This window comes from Ammospiza nelsoni, chromosome 1 (assembly GCF_027579445.1).
Source record: "Ammospiza nelsoni isolate bAmmNel1 chromosome 1, bAmmNel1.pri, whole genome shotgun sequence".
In the NCBI taxonomy this organism is placed as follows: domain Eukaryota; kingdom Metazoa; phylum Chordata; class Aves; order Passeriformes; family Passerellidae; genus Ammospiza; species Ammospiza nelsoni.
This window is the reverse complement of record NC_080633.1, coordinates 54,469,965-54,482,944: the sequence shown is the minus strand read 5'-3', so window position 1 is coordinate 54,482,944 and position 12,980 is coordinate 54,469,965. Positions and strand designations below refer to the sequence as shown.

The 12,980-nt window shown below is 42.0% G+C and overlaps 1 protein-coding gene across 3 annotated transcripts in view; it reads left to right on the top strand.

The window, feature by feature from the left end:
- Positions 1–1,046: 1,046 nt before the first annotated feature.
- The window catches only part of RALA (RAS like proto-oncogene A), a 30,118-nt gene continuing 18,184 nt past the window's right edge, over positions 1,047–12,980 (top strand). The window contains exon 1 of one of the 3 annotated variants that reach the window (XM_059468104.1): positions 1,047–1,169. The gene's annotated coding sequence lies outside the window, so the exon portion shown is untranslated. Of the gene's footprint in view, positions 1,170–1,651; positions 1,887–12,566; positions 12,586–12,980 lie in introns of those variants that run through there. The other 2 variants (XM_059468113.1, XM_059468123.1) reach the window with 2 other exon arrangements.

Here is a 12,980-nt window from a genome sequence, read left to right as displayed (position 1 = left end):
TACCTTCAGCCAAACAATTATGTGGAGAAGGGGATGCTTCAAAACAATTTATATTGTCTGTGAATGGTGATAGTGTGAAAAACAAAGACACACACTGAGCAGTCAGTTTTGATATAAGCATATTATGCGTAGGTTTCATTACATCATTTATACGATGAGTTTAAATCATGTTGTGTTTGCACAAAGCTCCTCTTGATGTCCACAATTTTGCAGTAAAAGATACAGTTATTAAGGCACTCTTGTTATTATTATTTGAATGATTATAATTAACATGAAAATGCTCCTATCTCCCTGTTCTGTTTGGCATCTATAAAATCCTCTATGCATGGAGTGGTCCATTACTATATAAAAGAAAAACACTTAAGAGGTTCACTGCTTCATGTTCCCTTCTGCCAGTGATCGTTTACCTTAAACTCAGTATATTAAATGCTTTCTCAACTTACACTTGTGCCCTGCGGAAAGCTCCACTAAAAATAATTGTGTTTATAAGCCTAGCGACAGATGTCGGGAATGTATCTCCTTACCATGGCAGGACACGCCCCCTCTATTCTCCAGATGGGGGATTAGCTGGGCAGGAGGGACAGACATCGAGCTACAATGTTTCCTCACTATCTCCCTTAAGGGTTTCGGCTGAAACAAAGGAGGAGATGCAGGAAAGGAAAGCAGCTCTGCCGTTTGAGGCTCGGGGTTACGGTGAGCGGGACACGGCTCCACACGGGAATGGCCCGCCCGGGGAAGGCGCCGGCGCCGGCCCGCCCGTTACCGCCTCCGCCGCGCCCCGCCTGGCCAGCCCCGCCTGGCCCGCCCCGCCCGCGCCTCACACGGAAGCAGCCGCCCCCTTCCGGGAACCGTGTCCGGCCGTGCCCCCACCCCGCCCCGCCCCGCTCCGCCTTGGCCGGCACTGCGCCTGCGCACCTCGGCTCCTGACAGCGCGCTCCGCCCGCGGGGCGGGCACGGCGGGGCCGCGCCCGGTGACGGCGCTGCGGCCCCTGCGGCGCTCCCCGCCCCGCCCCGCCCCGGGACGGGCCCGCCCTCCGCCCCGGGCCGCACGCGCGCCGCCGGCCGTGCGCGAGGAGGCGGCGCCAGGGCCTCACCTCGCGCGCTCCGCCCCTCCCCGCGCGCTCCTCGAGCGGGCAGCGGTGCGCGCGCCGCCGGCACCACGGCCGCAGGTGAGATGGGGGCGCACGGCCGGGCCGGACCAGGCTGGACCGGACCAGAGCAGATCAGACCAGACCAGGGTGAAGCCGCCGCCACTGCGGCCGCCGGGGCTGGGGCTGGGGCCGGGGGGAACGCAAGGACCCGGCTCCGCCCGCGCCGGGAGAGCTCCCCGGTGTGGGGGAAGCTGCCGTGCGGGCGGGGGCTTCCGGCGGCTCCGTACCCGCCGCTCTGCGCCGCCCGGGAATTCGCGTCGGGGTGCGGCTGCCGCCTCGCCGTGCCCGGCTGGCGGTGTGCGCCTGGCGGCCCCACCCCGGGGTGTGGGGACGGGCGGGCGGCGCCCCGAACCTCCTGCAGGGGCCTGGTGGCCGCTCCCTGAAGGTTACGGGCGTCGACCTTGGCGACCTCCGGCAGCAGCCCGCCCGGGCGCGGAGCAGCGGGGAGGGGGCGCTGGGGCCGCGGCGGGGTCCGGCCGCCTGTTGCGGCGGGGGGCGGGTGCGGCTTCCCGGGGCTGCGGGGCGCCTGCGGGCGCCGCCCGTACCTGCGGAGGGCGGGGCGCGGCCGCACCCCGAACAAAGGGGCCGCGCCCCGGGGCTGGCGGGGAAAGGTTCGGGGCGCTCGCCCGGCGGGACCGGGCGGCGGCTGCGGCGGCGCGATTCCTGCCCCGGCGATTCCTGCCCCGGCCGGGTGCCGGAGACCCTGCGCGTGAATGTGGGCGCTGCGGTTTTAGGGTGAGTAAGAACAGGGCTTCTGTAACATTTAATAGCTGCCCGCTTTCATGTGCTGGGCTTCTCTGTAGTCACTGATAACTAGATCTTGTGTTTGCTTGTGACACAGGGGAGAAGTACGAAGTATGCTATTAAGTTCCCCGAATGAAAGAGCCTTTCGATGCTCACCTATTTGGTTGGGTATGCGATTTGGTGTTTGCTGTTGGGTTTCGTTTAAATGGAAGTTAATAGCTTCAGCTCCTTCTCCTTAATTGAGTCTTTAAAATCAAAATGTGAAGTGGGCCATAGGTATCCCAAGAGCCACCTGAAGAGCGATCTGTGTGTTTGTTTTGTAGCATCCCCAAACCGTCCTGCCAGGAAGACTATCAAAATGTTTTTATTCCAGACTCAAAATGACCCTGATATTTTGTTTCATGCTTGCATTTCCAGTTCTTATTGGAAAGAGACTTGCGTTCTGCACTGCAAAACATTACACTTCCATAAGCCCAAGCAATATGTGCCTCTGCTGGCGTTTCAGTTCACATACAGTTTTATGTTCAGATCTCTCCATAACCTATCAGTTGTTCTTTGTCTTTTCCACTGAAAGTTAAACTGAAAAGAGAGGAGCTCCTGAGAGAGGGGCTGCACTGGGAGAAGATCCTGCTCTTCTGTTAGTTTTCAGGGTAATTAGTAGTGAATATACATGGATTTTTAATTAAAAATCCACTTCTTTTTGGCTGACTTATTAATCTAATAGCATGTACCTCAACATTTAAGTCCTGAGAAACTGTGAGCATTCTTATTAGAGTGAAGAATAACTGCTTGATATGTCAGTCTCTGATGTAGGTTTAAATCCTTCGTTCTGTGCTTGCATGACAGTTTGTCAAACGTTTTTTGTGGAAGCCTCTAAATGGTGGAAATTTGAGAAATTGATAGTGCTAGTCATGTTTACCCTTTATTCCTTTCTACAGAAATAGGTGAATATGGCATAGTGTTGTACAAAAATATCAAAAAAAGCCTTCAGTCCACTGCATGAGAGGTCAGCTGTGAGGTTAAATAAGCTGTGTTGCTGGATAGTGAGTATACTACTCCACTATTGCAAATTCCTTGATCTCAGTCTTTCCTTTTTAGTGCTCTTTTGAATTTGAGTGAGGGAAAGATTACAGACATCCTAAGGTGAAGTATTTTGAGTTGAGTGTTCTTTGACATTGTTGTAATAATGTTGTCTTTTTTTTTTTTTTTTTTTTGGACCTTAAGGAATCTTTAGCAGTGAAAGTGAAAACTGGAATGTGTCCTAGCTTTGTAAACTCTGTCACCTGTGGTCATGTACTCTTGGATAAATAACCCACAGAAACAGTAGGCTAGTGAGGGGAAGGGATGGACTGGGGAAAGTGGGGCAGGGAGAGGTGTGGCTGTGAGGATAAGGCAGTGCTGGGTAAAGGTAACCAAGGAGGAGACTGTTAAATAAGTGTGGTTGGAGAACTTGCAGTGGTCCATATGTGTTCTGTATTCCCACTGACTTCTAGTTCCCATAAGAACAGTTGTGTTCTTAACCTCAGTTACTAAGTCATGCACCAGTATCTCTGTATCTACTTCTTCTGAGGGATTATCCTGAAACAAAGATGTTCCATCTAACAAGTGGTTTTGCTCCTGTTAAATTTCAAGTGTATCTGATTTGGAAGAAGATAATTGCTGAGGCAAAAGATGCTGCTATCTTAGAAACTGATATATGGCAGTCTCGGATATCAAAGGATACTGTAGATACAGTGTCTTCTTATTTGAAAAGTTGTTTAGGCACTTCATTTCAGCCAACAACAGCTTTTTTTTTTTTGGCTGCAGTTTTACAACTGAAGAAGAAATAAGTAAATGAGAAATATCTTTTAACTTTGTGGTTAGGTTTGGTTGCTTTGCTGTCCTAGCAAGTAGTGTAAGATGTAGTGGTCTTGGGAATCAGTGTCTAGTGTCTTCTAGACAGGGAACACCCCACCCACTTGAAAGTGCTTATAGCCAGCTTCCAGTAAACTTCTAATGGCTCCAAGCTATGGAAATTACTTTGCATCTAAATTGAAATCTGTTTTATGTGAACAAGGTAGTTTGGTAGGCTAGTGACAGCATTCTTGTGAACATATTGTGGGCTGCCTGCCTCAAACACACAATTACAGGACAACTGTGTTAAGCTTCCTTTTTACCTTAGGAAGAATTTGTGAGGAACCAAGTAATTAGAACAGTTTGTATTATGTATGTCCACTAAATGTTCTGCAAAATATTTTGCATTTTATAACTTGCTAAGTAGGGAAGAAACTGTTACATTTTATTAGTCTGTTGCAGTACTTAAAATTAGCTCTCAGGATAGTTATAAAAAGTTATTTTTAAGGCTTACTGTCTGCAGAATCTGAAAATGGTCATAGTCATTGTGGATATAAATAACTTAGAGTTGCTTTATAACAAATGTACCTTGTAGATCAGGGGATCATTGAATCCTGTTTTGCTACTCGTCCTGTTTTCTTAACTCTTGTGAGTCAGAGCACCTAAAGCCCAAGGATTTATCAGTGGTTACAGCTGCTTGTTGAATCCCTTTGGTAGTTGTGCAAACCATAATCACCAGGTTAGGCTTGTAGGTTAGAGCTTTAGGGACTCTTTACAGCAGAAATAAAAAAAAAAAAAAAATCTGTATTTCCCATAGAAAAAACCAGTATGACATTGAAAGGTAGGAATAAGTTGGAAAGAAATGTAGTATAGATTAGGTAATGCTGCCTTAGAATGAACCAGTGAGAGAGTTCATTGCCTTTACCCAAAGGGGCTTAGTATTTACTAGTCATATTTTGTTTGGGATTCGGTTTGTCTCTCAAAATTTCCAGCACCTTTGGGACAATAGATTGGCAACACTGAAGTGTCCATGCTTTGCACAGAGGGGTGATATTGAGAAAGGTGTGTTGGAGATGTTAAATGACATGGGCAGTTACTACAGAGAATTCAAAGTAAGCTGTGCTGTAATCAGTTTGTAACGGAGAGGAGCCAAGAATGTAAAGAAGGTAGAACAAACAAGAGATGCAGAGTTGGTTGCATGGTAACTCTGCAGTTGTTACTTTAGTGGAATTGATGGTGCTTATTTTGTGATGTTGGCTCCTTAGTTGAAGTAATTATAATGTACATTGAATTCCTACCAGTAAAGTTCATGCATTGTATGTATGCATAATACATTGTGTTTTTCTCTATAATAGTGTGTTTCCATCATTTGATGCAAGAGTGTGGAAATGTCTGGTGCAGTGGCCCACAAGGTTTCATTAAAAATTGGCATGTAAATACACTGTACCCGCAAACAAGTATTTCTGCAAATGATGGAAAATGCTATTTATGAAGGTGCTTTGCACCTGTGCTTAGTAGGTAGGCAGTAGGGATCAGCCATGCATTCAGGCCTTGGTACCTGTTTCATTTTATGGTCTGAAACACTAATTTAGTAGCCTTCTGTACTACTGTAAGACTTGATCTTTAACTCTGATCCTTGTTTCTGAGAGTCTGAGAATGCTGTATGCATAGCACCTACACGCAGGCAGCCAGAAATGTTTTTGTCAACATGAAATAGATTGCAGTAAACATGGAAGTCTTGCAAAACTGAAACATCTGCGAAGAAAGTAAAAAGCCAGCTATGTGTGGAACAGTCCATCTCTTTACCCGTGCTCCCATTCAAGCCTGTCAGGCGGTGTAGAGTAAAGGAGGTCTGTCATTTCAAGATGTAGCAGAGTAGTCCTGTTGGTATAGCTGAGTGTCCTGACAAGGCTTTTAACACAGAAGTAGTTAATACCTGCAACACTTTGCCCTCTGGGATTTATTTCAGATCTCAAAATAGAAGAAATTATACAGACAGGAAAATAATGTTAATGTGCCAGACATTAACATCTGTGGGCATGCTGTGTCAGTCACAAAACCCACACTTGATGGGTGAGGGCGTGCAATGTGAGATGTTTGAGTAGATGGACCCCAAGGCCTTACTCAAAGCAACTCATCATTGACCATCTGTCCCTGTTACCTTTGGAGATAAAAGTAAGCAAAATCAGTGAATCCAATCACTGAATCCAAGTGACTGTTGTGTGAAAGAGCTATTTTGGGATGACACCTCTAAATCATAAACTTCTTGCACACTTAAACACCTGAATTAATTTTACCTATGTAGTGTAACATGCACATAAGCTTCATTCCAATCCTCAGAACACTTGTATTTTAAGAAATAACACTGCACACTCATGAGAACTGATTTTTGTAAGGTCAAAATTTATAATGTCCAAATTAAGAGTTCATTGCCATGCTTCAGTGACTGGTCTGTAGAGTCATGACTGGTAGCTTAGTGGACTTTATCACAACTTGAATTCTCTGATTTTTTAATAAATTAACATTTTTTAAGTTGTTACTGATTTGAAAATGAATGTGAAATTTATTTTACATTGATGTAGTTTACATATTAAAGTCAATGATACAGCCCGGGTCTTTATGAGTGTGATTTATTAAAGCATCTTTCTTTACTGGTCCAGATTGCATATTTTTTGTCTGCTGCTGATTAGACCTGATGGCTTTGAGGTTCCAGGCTTCATATTCAGTAGAAGTAAAGTATATAATAAATCAGGGAAACTTAACCTAGAAAGAAAGCACTGTGTTCTGGAGTCCTTCTCTATGCAGTCCAGTATTGTCACTCAGAATTTAAGGAGCAGATGCATTAGACTAAATATCAGAAACTGCGTTCAGTTCAGCAAGTTTACCATCTAAAATGTTACTAAATGGTTAGTATTGTAAGGAAGAAAATATAGCTACAGGTAATATCATTAATTTCAGGTGTTCTGGAACATCTCAGAGTACCCTGTAGGAAGAGACTCACTAATTTGAGATGTGTGAAATGAATGGGAATACTTGATTGTTTTTCCCTATTTAATGAAGACTGTGATAAGAAAAATAATGAAAAGTTAAGGTACTGATGAAGAACAAGAAGGCTGCTCATCTGAATTATTAATTTGGTTTGCATCAGTACTCAATTTTTTTTTTAGTGTATAGTGTAACATGAAGGACTTGTAGAAAAAAATGATAATAACTTGGATCTTAAGTCATGATTTAAACTTTTCATCCTTGTTCTTCTGCTTTTAGGGGAAAATACTCAGTTTGGACCTATATATATTCTATATCTTAAATGTCTCTCTGGTTTGGTAAGAAATCCCATCGCAGGCATTGCCAACTGGTTTTTCTTGAGTTGAGAGCATGGGAAGTCATAATTTATGGGTTGATGATGTTGGAGAGGTCAGTAGCTGATTCACAAAATATTTTAGGAAGGTCTGTGTGTGTGTGTATACCCATGCAACTGTCTCCCTGTGGATCACTAATTTTGGCCATGTAGTTACTAGTTTACTGATGGGCTTCTAGTGACAATTACATTGAAAGATTGTATAGTGTAGCCACTCACAAAAATGCTGGAATTTGTCAGCTCTTCTTTGCCCCAGAGCCAGAGTGAGATATGAAATGTTTTGGTTTGGAATAATTCTGAAGCCTTAGGAGGTCCTGATTTTTGAGAAACTTCTCCACTGTTCTGCCTCTTTAATGTTGTTCTTTGGATCTTAATGAGAAAGTTGTTTCTTTTTAGGTAACTTTGTTTAGTACATGTTGAATTTCAGTAGAAGAGCATCTTTTTCTTAAAGTTACGGGAAAGTTTAGCTGTATCTGTTGTATTTGATGTCTTGAGAAATTGTTTGAATTTTATAGCTCTTGCAGTCAAAGCAGATAGAGGAATGAAGTAAACTAACAAAAATATTCTCTGCAAGATGTGTGAGTTAGAACTGAGACTATGTTTATAACAAGCAGAGTTTGTGATTTTCTTCAGATTGGAGTATTTTGAAGAGCATTGTAAAAACAGCCTTAAGATCTAATGATCTTAAGAGTAGTTTGGAAAATTTGAGGAAAACAATCTGTTATTTGAGGAATGAAGTTAGTGTAATCTTTCTAATAAGTTTTACTACAGTTTTAGGAGAGAAGAGTATTTTTACGAGTTTGGGGGAAAATACGTTTCTCTGAGGGAAAACTGAAACAGAAACAATCTTGTAGCCAAGTACTAGGATTTCTTTTCAGATAGTATGAACAATGAAATACAATATAATAATACTGAAACCTAACCCTGTCAGAATGTCATGGATGGTCAGGGGATTGAAGGAGATATTAAAACTGCAATGTAATTCCAGTTTTACTACAAACTAAGACAAGTCATACTATCATCTATGAACAACAGGAATGAGTTTTAATAATGCTTAGTTTTCCAGACTTTATCCAGGACTCTGACTGCATGTGCATTAAGGTAAAAGAAATAAACCCCTCAAGGAGAAAAGCAGTAAAATTAGCTTCTGACTCTGGGGTGAACTGATGCTAGTACAAGTACTGCCACTGAATTGAAAGCTTGCAAGTGACCAGCTGAAAAGATGTTTTCATATGTCAGAGGTAGTGAAGGTTTCTTAGGCCAGAGAAAACCATGGAACATTGAAAAGCTATTAGATCAAGTACTTCTCACAAGAATTTGAAAGGTTGTGTGTACAGAAAGGAGAGCAGTTCACACTTGGTACTGTTTAACATTGCAACATGTGTTAAATTAGAATTAAATTAGTTAAATGTTGATAAAGATACTGGATTTCACTGTAGACAGACTTCTATAGCAGTTTTTCTGTGGAGAGACTGGCCTTTAAAATAACCTGAGTTTGGCCACTGCTGGAATGCCTTTAGCTGGAATGCATTTAGCTTTTGCATTTCATGTTAGGTCATAGGAGGAGAGACTCACTTGAGACCCATCCACCTTAATGGTGCTTTTCCAAGAGTCTTTGCCTTTGGAGTACGATTAAAAAACTAATTTTTGTGTTGTTTATCAGAAGTTTTTGATAGCTGCTTCGCTTGGTTCCCCAGATAGTCAGAAATGAATGTTATGCTTCCTCCTGTGTTCTGAAATTGATCTATGATTTTAACATAGGTTGCTTTGGAAAGAACTTTTTTTAGATGGCCTGTTCTGTTAAAACTTGGAACTTACACACATTCTTGTAAAGTCATTTAACAGTTCCAAGTTAATTTGTGCATTGTAAGAGCTATAATTCAATTCGAAACAGGAGCAAAAAGCAATTTTTAAGTTTGTGAACATTCAGTTTGAAAATCCCTTTTGTGGTACTGCAAGAAAAGTGTGATCAGTATTTTAAGCAGGAAATAATGAAAACCACCTTGCACTGGCACATGATGTGAAAATTGTTAAATTGACATGAATGTTAATAATTTCATATTAATTTCATGAACTGAATGCCCTCTGTTTCTAGCCATTGCAAATTTAATGCCCATAATATGTGAAATAGCCATGAAAGTCTATCGTGTATCATGATTGGCAAGCATATATTGAACTAAAAGACAATTCATTGCCCAACTGCGTCCTTTGGGTCTATTAGATTAACTCTATCAATTTGTCAAATCGTATATCTAACAATTTTAGGATAAATGGCATCTAAAAATGGGGAGAGATCCACCTAACAGTGTTTCAGCTTTATGTGTGTTGTATTACTGGGCAATATCAGATCTATACCCACTTGTGTTCTTGAATCACCTATTCAAAAAGTTTTTGTGTATTTGCAAACCAGTCTCATTCAGTGAGTCGTGCCTATGAAATCATTTTTCTCTGAATAAAACAGAAAAATTATGATTTTAGGAGGAGAAATTTGTGCTGCATCGCATATAAACAGGAGACATTACTGGAACAAAATATGGCTGCAAAAGTAATGCTCTTGCAATAATACTACAAAAAAAACCAACTTGTGCATTTCTAATTAGGTGGTAAAACAGATAGCAAAGTCATAAAATGAATGAAGTAACTTATTTTGCTAAGTCAGATTTCACTAAAGAAATTTGCTGCAGCTGCATGGTTCCTTAGAGGAATAAAAGGAAAATTTTGAAGTGCAAAATCCAACATGCTCATGTTTCACTAGGTTCCATTTGGCTGGTGTATTGGTGCAGTCTGCCTGTGGGAGAGAGAATGCTTGCCTGTGTTTGTGAAGAGGAGACAGAAAACTTGATAGTTCTCTGCTTCTTGGTGTGTCTCGTTAGTGCCCTGCATTCAGTCCTGTGTGCCATTTGTGCTGTGGCCTTTGATGTAAACGTGCTTGCACCTGCTGGAGCACTCATTTCCTGCATCCTTCATTGTTAGCTGTTTTATTAGTCTGAGATGTGAAAGAGAATGTACTGCAGTATTCCTACTCAGTTTTTGCTGAAACTTCATTCACCTAGGCACTGAATTATGGAAGAAGGCAGTGCCTGCCTTGAAAATGCATTATTTGAAAGCTTAGACTTTTTCTTTGTCAAGAATTTCATAGGAGTGTTACTCAAACAAGGCTCCTGTGTTTGTTCTGTCTGTACTAATACTTGAAAGAATTTAAGGGTGTTCATGTGAGTTTTCACCATAGTACTGTTATGACTGGCTAACAAGGAAAGGTAGTTGTTTGAGCAGGATAAATTCCATGAGCTATCAGCATCAGAACTTGTCTTGGTGTGACAAGAGAAGCCTGCAAAACAACAAGATGAAGTCCTAACCTATAGAAGGGATGCTGTCTGCATCTCTTCTATAGATTCCATAAGATTGCTGGGTGCAGTCTGCCATGAACCTAAGGACTATTTTGCTTTGCAGATACCATTTGTTTCTAGGTTTCTCTGTCAAGAGTTAGCTTTCCTGCCTGTAGAGCAGTGAAACTGTCTGGGTGCAGTTTTATGTTTAGTCAATATGGATCTTGATTGTCATTCTTTCTGGCTGTAAAAATGACCATGCAAATATGTGCTCTTTCTAGAAAATGCACATCTGACATTCTGAACTTCTAAAGGAAGACTAGGGTTTTTAACAGTTAAAAAGATACTTGGGTTAGAGGAAAACCTATTTTTTCAAGAATGTCTTGGGAAGCTACCTTCAGACATTTCTCAAAGAATTTACTTCATCAAGCCAAGTCAACATTTAAATCTTCCTAAAATTTCTATAGTCTATATCAAAGTGTAAATGTACAGGGACAAAAAGGACACACTAATGTGATTGAGATTGCTTTTGAAATACAATTGATCAAAAACCCCCGAATTTTTGATACTGAATATCCTGTGGACAAGTTTTGAATGCAGTGCTCTTGAACTGCTTTTAGAAGTGCACTGCTGAAGCTCATGCTGCAAGCTCTGGCATAGGGCCTTCAAGGGAACTCCATTCTTGTTGCTTTCTAGAACAGCTGGAAGCAGCAGCCCTGTGCAAGTGTCAGTGAAGCCTAGCTTATCTTAGCTTCCAGATGTGCTTTCTTGTACTTGAAACATAGGATTAAAATGGCTGTGTCTTGTATATCTTAGGTGACACTAACTTAAATGTGTCCTTGAAATGTTTCGCTGAGTTCTTATTGGAACAGCACTAGTTAAGAACCTGAGCTGTTGATTCTGCATTGCTAAAATTCATCCTTGTAGGCTGTATGTTGACTCTTACATTTTGGAGGGGATGGGGGTTGGGAAGAGTGTCTTTGTTCTATATCAAATGCATCTCCCATGAATGTAACTTGACTTTTGATTATGGATAACTGATGTGGGAGGCTCTTCCACAGATGTCCCCCTCATCTGTTTCAGCCTTTCATGGTAAAAAATCACCTCTAGTACCTTAGTACCTATTTGTCTGCCTTCCTTCTGAATCCATACAAGTCTGTGGATAGCTTTGACAGGCTAGTGGCCTGTAGTTGTAATTGTTCATTATTCTGTTGTGTCTGCTGTGGCTGTTAATTCTTTCCTCATGGTGTATAATCTTAAATGAATACAAAACAAATGCCTTCTGTTAATATGCTAGATTACAGATCTTCATGTTTACAAATTGAATATGGAAGAAGACATGACCCTTACCCTTTGGGTTAAAGCACTTCAGCACTGTCAGCTTCAGAAAGCTGAGTGCCCTCAATGATTACAATAGACTGAGAGAGTGCAGCAGCCACGTACTGAACTTGTAGAAGCAGGAGCAGTATTCTAGACTCTTATGTAAATGTGTATATTATCAAAATTATTTCACAGTGTAACTCTAGTCTGTTGGACTATGAAAGCAACCTTTAACCTTGTGTTAACCTTGGTGGTGGGCTTGAGTTTGCTGCTCTTCCCACTCAGCTTTGGATCAGTCCGGATATGTAGATGTGACAGTCTGGTCAGAGAGAGAAAAAGCTAGATAAGCTTTCCCATGAATTGGTGTGGGAAGCTTTAGGGACCTGGAGAGAAAGAATGACAATCAAATGATAAACAATCTGCAGGTGGTGTTTTTAGCAAGTTGTTTTTCTCATAAAGAGGGTGTCTTCTTAATTAGCCAATCATGTGAAATATGTTGATTAAATGACCAATCAGGTCCACCTGTAGCAAACCAGTGTATGAAAGAAAAGGTCTGAATAAATGCAGGGCTTCTATCCTCTGAGCTTTCTGATCTGAGTCTCTGTCATCTATTCCTGATTCAATGGTGACACAGTTGCAAGTATCTAGAATTCTTCCCAGTGTTTTGTCATAGCCATCACATAACTTGAAAAAAGTGAGATATCTTTAACAGGTGCTGGGTTATGGTTGAGGAGCCCTAGAGCACTTGCATTGTTTTGCCACAGTGTTTATAGGCTGGAAGTGCTGTAGTTTTGCTCTCCCTGTGCTCAGCTGTGTGTTCTGGCCTGTCTTTGGTACCAGCCGACTTGATTAGGTAATGTATCTCTTCAAAAAACAATATAGATTAGTTTTTGTCTAGAGCAATTTCTTTAGTGCTTTGCCACCTAATAGTTGCACCCGTGCTGTTGGGAGAAAGGACGTGGGAATATCAGACAGAGTGTTGGAGGTTCAGTTTGAATCAGCGTTGCAGATACACACACTTGGGCTCAAGGGCTGCATGTTTTGTCAGCTGTTTATGTGGACAGTGATGTAGCTGCTTCGTTTGCTTTTCTGTACACTACAGGGTTTGCAATCTTAAGACTTCAATTTTGTTCTAGACTGTTTCTGTTGTTCAGTTTGTCAGGGTTTTCATGTGCTGCTCCATGGGGGTTTTAAGAAATTTCCTTGTGGAAGTACTTCCCCAAGTCATCTTGCAGGAAGCTGAAGAGG